Below are 9,268 nucleotides of genomic sequence, written 5' to 3'. Positions count from 1 at the left end.
ATATACTGGAGGAACAACTGAAAAATAAAAACAGATCCGAGTAAAGAATGTGCATACAGTATGTTCTTGGTTAATTTCAATTGCACACAACAGAGCTTATTTTAACCATCTGTAAACAAAACACCATTAAGTACTGGCAAAACGTGGCAAAACATGGAAGATTGGATAGAAATGACATCTTCCACATAGCAACAAAATGAGTCAGTAGGTTGGAGTGGAACAACAATAACCACAGAATATTATGAAACCAGCCACTATCTTTTGTGCTGTTGAAATTTAGCACATTAAGAGGAAGTAAATTTCTCCACATTTCCTACACATTAACCTGAACCCTTTGGCATTCATCTATTAATAAGGATGGAAGATTGCAGGGGTAGGAAAAATGGTCACAAAAGGTGGAAGAATTGCTACAGGCATAATATTTGCCTGATGCATAGAAACATCATGTACAAAGAAGTCCTGTACAACTAGTTCCCCTCAGCCATCCTCTTGGCTGTGCATAAAATCATCAAAATGCTACCGAACAACTTTTCAGGTGTTTAGGAAAGGGAGCAATGGGTGAGATTCAAACTCCCTACTCTGCTTGTTATGCAAACTGAAGGACATGGCTTCCTTTATTCAGTCAATCCATCTCATGTTGGTTGTTTCTCATTTCCTACTGCCTTTAACTGTTCCTAGCATTAATGTCTTTTCCAGTGAGTCTTGTTTTTGCATGATGTGATCAAAGTATGATTTTTAGCTTCTAGGGAGAGTTCAGATTAGATTTGATCTGGAATCCATTTATTAGTCTTTTCGGCTGTTTGTGGTAACCGCAAAACTCTCCTTCAAGACCACATTTCAAATGAATCAACTTTCTTCCTGCCAGCTTTCTTCATTGTCCAACTTTTACACCCATACATGGTAATGGGGAATACTATGACATCAATTATCTTGATCTTGGTCGCCAGTGACACATCCTTACACATAAGAATCTTTTCTAGCTCCTTCATGGCTGCCCTTCCCAGTTTCAATCTCCTTCTGATTTCTTGGTTGCAATCTCCCTTGTGGTTGATGACTGAGCCAAGGAATAGGAAAAAAAATCAATTTCTTTATTGTCAGCCTTAAAGCTGTGTAATTCTGCGTAGTCATTACTTATGTCTTTTTGATGTTCAGCTGTAATGCTGCTTTAGCACTTTCTGCTTTAACCTTCCTCAGTAGCCGTTTCAAGTCTGCTATTTTCTGCCAGTAATGTGGTATCATCGGCATATCTGAAATTGTTAATGTTCCTCCCCCCAATTTTCACACCACCTTCATCTAAATCTAATCCAGCTTTCCTGATATGTTCTCCATATAGATGTATTGTCATGACTTAGAATTATTAGTCTCAATGCTTGAATGGTTGGTTTTGAGAACAAACAGGCCTTCAGGTTTTTAATCCCAGAACTTCCTTGACTGAAGATTAAATATCAGGAGTTGTTCTTGCAAGGTTTCTTATGTCTTGGGTTTCAAGTGAGATGACCGTGCTGAATGCACAATCCATTCTCACCCTCTGCCATAAAAAGACGATAGACTGAACACATGACCAAAAGCATAGGGCTGCTGTTCTCTTTAACTATTGTGGAAGGGTAGCTGTGGCTTTTCTAACCTCTTTAGCTTTGTGGCTTGGTAAACGATAGATGTCATAATTCTGTCCTCTACATATCTGTCCAAATCAGAATCACTTCCTACTCCTTGTTATCTAGTTATTCCAAAGCCATCTGCGTTTTTATGCATCACCATCTCCATAATTCCTTACTGGATACATGATAAGGTGATCTTCTGTTGGGTCAAAACAGATGACTACTTTAGATGGTAAATAGGGTTGCCAGGTCCCTCTTTGCCACTGGTGGGAGGTTTTTGGGGCAGAGCCCGAGGAGGACAGGGTTTGGGGAGGGGAAGGAATTCAATGCCATAGAGTCCAATAGCCAAAGCAGCCATTTTCTCCAGGTGAACTGATCTCTATCGGCTGGAGATCAGTTTTAATAGCAGGAGCTCTCCAGCTAGTACCTGGAGGTTGTCAACCCTAATGTTAAACGAGTAAGCTGACTGATTTTCCTTAGGAATATTGGCCTTGTTGGTGTTGGGCAAGCCTCCAGAATTTATGGATCTCTTAGGCAGCTCTTGGAGAAAGAATAGAAGGCTCCATCCCAAACTGACTGCTGTTGGAGTGGGAACCTATCATAAATTGGCTGCCATAGGTGCAGGACTGATTACAATATTTGAAGGTTCTAAGTCTTATTAAGACTGCACCATGAAACAATGTGTGGTATGTTGGGGATCACTGAGTTAATCATTTCTATGTGGCTGCCAATCAGTTGTGTTAGCTGTGCATCAGCTGTGCCCTGATGTTCAACTCAGCAGTGAAATCCAAATGGATGATCCAAGATATTACTGGGACAATTGCCATTCTTGAGATTGCACACCATTTGGATGGCATTCAAGCACTGACTTCCATTGGCAGTTCAGAAAGTCAAGTGTTCTGGGGAGATCCCATAACTCAGTGACAAAGCACATGCTTGGGCATGCATAGACGGCCTCAGGTGAAATCTATCGCATTTCCAGTCAGGCATGCTGGTAACTTGGACATGAACATGGTCACCCAACAAAATTAAGCTTGATTGAACTTCTTCAGTTATGTGCTAGTTGATTAGATAGCCTCTAGGTTTTTTGCAAAATCTGTCCTTTCCTTTATTTCTGTTCTTTATGCTGGCGGACCAACCGGTCATGAGTAAAACAAATTCTATATGCTCGGTAATACAGAGATGCCTTGACCTGGATGGCTCAGGCTAGATCTCAGAAGCTAAGCAGGGTCAGCCCTGGTTAGTATTTGGATGGGAGACCGTCAAGGAATACCAGGGTTGCTGCGCAGAGGAAGGCACTGGCAAACCACCTCTGTTAGTCTCTTGCCATGAAAACCTCCCCAGAAGGGGCCGCCATAAGTCGGCTGCAACTTGATGGCACTTTACACACACACACAATACAGAGATGACCAAACATACAGAAAAACAAAATCCAGAATATCCAAATAGAAGAAAGTATCATCAAAAGCCATAGATAAACATCTTTTGCCATGGCAAGGGTTACATTTGGATCAGTATCAGCCAAAAACTTTGTAACTATCTCTTGTTTTAGAGCAGGTCCCCACTTCTGAATGTATACTGCAATCCATTCATCTCTGGTGAGATCACATGTTTTACAATCAATAAAAAAAAATGCCAGACAGTATCCAAATTCCCTGGTTTACAACTGCAAAGGCAAAATTTATCTTGAGCATCACACTGAGTAACTTGGGGCCCACTCATACTACTGGGCTAGGTCATGTTGAACTAATATGTAACCATAGAAAACTTCACTATTATCTTCTCAGTTACTAGAAAATAGGCATGTATCTCTCTAGGGTTATTGTTGGTTCACTGAACTGACCTCTTTGTCAAGCATAGAACTGCTGACCATTCAGCAATTTATCCTTCTTTGTGCTTGCATGGTTGGATACATCTTTTATATAACAATCACGGGATGTCTTGTATTGTCTGCATATATAACAGCATCTGTTGGAGAAATGATAGGAAGAACGATCACCAGATTAGCTAGCATCATGGGCAAATTCTGAAGGCACACAGATACCTACATTTGAATTCTAGATTAGTCTAATAGATCCCCCCCTTTTTACTTGTGTGCCTTTTAACAACTGGAAGTGGCAGCAGATAAGCGGGGTATGGTAGCAGCAGGAAAGCAGTATTTGCATGAGAAAACAGTCTAGTCGTACAAATGGGCACAATTCTGGACACATCTAATGGGTTCAGTGAAATTGGCTGTTGGATTATGACCAGCAAGCAGGATATGAGCTAAACTAGGAAATGATTGGGCATATTGATGTCAAATTAAAAACAAACAAACAAATAAGCCATTCATGGTTCTTAATTTTACTTTGGGTTTAACACTCTATTGATGCACACTTTTCTTATCTGAATTCACAAAACTCGATGCATGTGGGCTATTTGCCCCAAAGAAATTGCAGGAGTACTTGAAGTACATTTGTGCACTACAGAAATCAACAGCAAAAATGTGGAGCATCTGAGTTTCTGCCTCCTGGCCCGTGAACGCACCAGCAACTTACCTCGCTATTTACACGTGTCCAGTACGAAAGCATCCATGACGAGTTTAAATTTCTGTTCCCACCACGCCGCCTTTGTCCGCTGCTTTTGATAAGCCCAGACCGGCACTCTCCCATGCATGCCCAGTCGGCTTCTCCAAGCAAGGACGGCGATTGGTCCAGCGTGAGTAAGGGAGGCGGGGGGAGTGCGGGGGTTGGCTGGCAGCAGGAACTGGATCAAACACAGTTTGCATGTTCCCACTGTAAGGACGTTTTATTTATTTTTTATTCACCGTATAAGCGGATACACTTAATGTGGCGAAATTGCGCTCTGGAGACGTCCTTGGAATCCTTCGGGTGAGTTGCAGTGGGAACATGCAAGGAAAGCCCGTGGAAGCTGGCGCCGCAAATGGTAATTGCGGCCATGGCCTTGAAAACACCGCTTTGTAATTGGCTGTTGTGCATATTTTTTGAAATATGTTACCATGCCCTGCCAGCTCCCATCAGTTCAGGAGCGAGTGGCCATTTTACGCCATATCAGAGGTTCCAGACAAACATGGGGGTGGGGGAGCAGCTTGGCTCTCTCTCCTTTGGGTGGCTGCTGACAGTAAAACAGAGGCTCAGCAAACTAAAGAGGAAGTTTGGACAAGGGGTTGGATAAGGGCAGGACAAAAGAGACTAGGGGCGTGAGTAGATAAACCCGAGGGAAAGCCTATGCATGAAAATGGCACCTATTCCAAAATTGAGACAAACTTTATATTTGTGCTAAAACAGGTTCTGGAAACCATGGAACAAGTGCGAGGCAGCAGCGAAGTGACTTCTAAAGGCTGGAAAAATCAAACATAATCCATACGAAGCCCCAAAGCATTCCCATGGAGATCGCGAGGCTAACTACCCAAGCATAAATGACCAAAGAATCTCTATGCCTCATTCAAAAATTGGAGCAGGTGCAATAAGGTCACCTAGCTTCAAGAACTAGCAAGATCTTTGTCCATAAAAACTATGTTGCAACATCATAGTAGATACAGGTCTCATCTAGTATCATCCTAGTTTTCTCTGTTATGTTGCAGCAAGCAAGCGAGAAAGAAGGGAAGAAATATGATTTCATTTAATGGGAGAATCTCTTGTGTAGGCATGTCTTTCAGATAATATCCACTATAAAACAGGCTCATGGTTCATACCTTTTCAGGCTATATGACAGCATCATTGCTCAATAAGTTTTTATTTCAAGATAACTATCAAGAACACAAAACATAACTCCTTCTACTGCTAGCTCATTCTCACATAGATATTCTCAACAATTGCTCAGCTATGACCCAGATGTGACAAACTGTCTGAAATCCAATCCTTTTCCCTTTTAAACCACTTGTCAGGATCTCGGGGTTGCTTAATGTAGATGCTTACTTTCCAAGTAAAAGAACAACTTTTTGTTCCTCAGCTCCAAGCAACAACATTATTTAATATATAACACCAACTTGATAACAATGGAAACATGCAGAATGGTCCTTGTTGTTATTCTGTGTGTTAATTCAAGCTTACAATATTCTGAAGTGTTTCTGCCAGTGTTTTCAGGGGGAGGAGAATCTCCTCTTTCCTGCACTTCAATGTATCAGCTCTCTTCGTGGACTCCCTTGAGACTGGCTTAGGGTTGCCAGGTCAATTGCCTGCCAATCCATCGGCTGGCTCAGGAGTGGGGATCACACACAATGTGATTACATCACTTCCGGTTTACACCCGGAAGTACCGCATTGCAACAGGCTACTTTACTGCCAGCATTTTGGGGGTTTGAGTGGTAAAGCAGCCGCATCGTGATGTGGCACTTCTGGGTGTAAATTGCCCGCCGAAGATGCCAACCTTGCAACCCTAATGTAGACCCTTGTGTCCCTTACCCTTGGGAATTCCCAGGTTTGCCTCAGTTTGTGGCTGCATCTTGGATTGACAGCAAACTTCCTATGGCTGCAATGTGATTGATCATTTCTTCTGTGATTTCACACCAATAATGAATCTGGGCCACAGCGACGCAAGTCTGATAAAATGTTAACAGCAATTCTTTGACTACCCTGTGTACCCTGCCACCATTCACTTTACTATAGCATTGGAAAGCTAAACCAGAACGTCTGTCGCTGGCATCTAGCTTTCTATGTGCAGAGAGCTTTTGTTTTTATAAGAAGCAGCCTATTATAAGATGGTCAGCTTTCCGCTGAATTCTGGCCTACCTTTCCCACCTTTGTATTTGCAGGGCATGAAAGCTCATACTCTGCCAGAAATTTTGTTAGTCTTTAAGGTGCTACTGGACTCCTACTCTTTTGTGTTTGTGGCATGTTTTACAATTTTTATTTTTATTAATTTTGCTCAAATTATTATTTTTCAATAATTAGGGTTGCCAACCTCCAGGTACTAGCAGGAGATCTCCTGCTATTACAACCGATCTCCAGCCAATAGAGATAAGTTCACCTGGAGAAAAGGGCCGCTTTGGCAATTGGACTCTATAACATTGAAGCCCCTCCACTCCCCAAACCCCACCCTCCTCAGACTCCGTCCCAAAACCTCCCGCCGGTGGTGAAGAGGGACCTGGCAACCCTATCAACAATGTGCACCCTGATTCCCACCCCCCTGCAATCTGAAGCCATATAGGTGGGGCCCAGCTTTGCCAAGTCAGCAGCTGTTTGTGTGAACTGAAACTGTCTCTGAAAGAATAGACCTAAGCGAAGAGCATGATAATATGTGCTGAGTGGAAGAAACACTCTTGCTTACAGGACAGTTAGCACGACCAGTGATTCTTATTTGTTGTTTACAATTTCCATACTGTTTCCTTCTGCTTTCAAAGGGCTGTTCCATGTCCTTGTTCATTATGAATAGCTTCAGAGCTGGTGCAATTGCCACAAGACATCAGTGCTTCATGATGGGATTGTGTGAAGCAGGAGTCTGCAACTAGGGTCTCCGTCCTCCAGGTGGTGGCTGGGGATCTCCCGCTATTACAACTGATCTCCAAGCGATAGAAATCAGTTCCCCTGGAGAAAATGGTCGCTTTGGCAACTGGACTCGATGGCCCCTCCCTCCTCAGGCTCCACCCCCCAAATCTCCAGGTATTTCCCAACCCAGAGCTGGCAACCCTAATGGGCGTGTGTGCTGAAATTACATTTCTCCCCTGTTTTGTTTAGTTTTGTTGTTTTATCTTTCTGTCTTAATCACCTTGACGGTTTCTCATGCCTGAGAAGTTAATTTGGAATATCAAACAGACATTTCTGCCCTTCATGTTTTCATTTCCTTCTTATTTTCTGTTCCTTTAGCCTTTCCATCTGGCCGGTCCTTCAATATGCCCTTTTGTAAATTTCATTTCCCTACAATAGCAGCTCCTTTGAAAGATCTTTGAGGGAGGAGGGGCAAATAATTATTTTTTGTGAGCTGAAATAAATAGCATATCATTTTGATAGCTATGTGTTTCTATAGACTTGAAGGGACTTGTTCTCCACAGACTATAGGATTCAGATGCTTCATTCAAACTCTGGAGAGGGTTGTTGAGTCAGGAATGGATTTCAAAAGTGCTTACTAGGACTTCCAACTCTTCTAGAACAACAACATTCTGGTATCTAGCTTAGGCCCTATGAGCAAGACACGAAGAGGTCAAGAGAAGAACACAGCATACGAGGGACAGGGTATATATTCTATGCCTGCATGTTGTGTTTTTAAAAAACCACAGAACTTCCCATGGCATCCCACTTGAGAATTTCAGAGTCTTTTTTTCTAAAATTCGTGGAACAAAAGGCTCATGTGGGAGTGGAACAAGGGGAAAGGCTGATCGATCCCCCACTCCCTGGGCAGAAAGGTTTCCAGAATGGGTCCCTTTCCTCATTCTGGCAATAACATTAAAGTTTCAATTTTTTTAAAAAAAGTTGGATTCAGATTTGATATCGTTTCATTTAAAAACCTTTATTACCATTATGAAAATTAATTGTATTAAACTCCAAATGTCATATCTGTCTGCTTCAATAACAAACAAGTTTCTGGGAATTATTTTCCCCTAGCTGGGATTAAAATTCTCATAGACTCCAAAACATGTTCCTTCTAAAATTTAAGGCAGATGGGGGACAGTGTTTCCATTCAATCGTTAATATAAAACCTCGCCTGTAAAATGGTCTTGGGGAGGCGTGTAAGTGAGCTTTCCCAGAGATTCTCAAGTGGGCAGAGGATTGTCTGTGGTCTTTTATATGTGGGCACTTTAACTTACTTTCTCCACTGCTCCAGCTTGGTTTTTCGTTGGGGTTATGCATGAGTTTTCCATCCCTTAGAGATGACCTCGAGCCCAGCCCACACAATGTCCGGGTCTTCCTGATCCTGTTGTAATGTGATTCTTCGAGCTCCCCTGAGATCAGCCTGGGTCAAATTGTCCCCATTTTCATGCATAAGTTAAAGTGTGGGAGAGGGGAGCTGGGGGTGCATGACATTTTTTTTTTCTCACAGTAAGCACTATAGGCAATTACAAAGCAGTGTTTCAAGGGGCAGGGACTCTTCCCGATTTCTGCAGGTAATTCTGCAGTACTCCAGAAGCCCCAGGACTTTCTCCAGGGTAAACAACAACATGCATACTATTTTTAGGATTTGGAACAGAAAAGTATGGGGCAAGAGACCCTCGAACCCCAGGTAAAACTCCCATGCACAAAAGACCTGTGTTTCCTACACCTGCCTCTAGTGTTCTCAGTGTTTTAAAAAAATGACATTGGTTAAATTGGGGAGGGTCAAAAGTCTACTTAGCTGATCAAATCTAAGATCATCTCTTGCTGGGCAGTTTGGAATGAAAAGCTCTGGAGATTAGGGTGGTATGGAGATTATTTGAGGGTTGAACAACTGCACTTGCATCCAGCCCAGACATGTGTTTCTTTACAGCATGTAATAAAGAAACAAAAATGTTGTAAACAATAAAAGACCAATCTCAAGACTGATTTGAGCATGATTTCCACTCAGAGCTCTCAGTGGTGGACTACAAATCCCAGTAAATCCATCAGTGCCCCTTGAAATTCATGCTCCACCTCCCACCCTCAGCAAAACTGGGCTCTCCTCTTCAGCTGAAGCTTTCTGAAGGTGTCATAAATCATCCAGCCTTTACGGTTGGAAAACTGAGAATAGCAGCAATGTATCAAATGTGAGAGTGTATTACCC

This window comes from Euleptes europaea, chromosome 18 (genome assembly GCF_029931775.1).
Source record: "Euleptes europaea isolate rEulEur1 chromosome 18, rEulEur1.hap1, whole genome shotgun sequence".
In the NCBI taxonomy this organism is placed as follows: Eukaryota; Metazoa; Chordata; class Lepidosauria; order Squamata; family Sphaerodactylidae; genus Euleptes; species Euleptes europaea.
Note: the sequence above shows the minus strand (reverse complement) of the source record.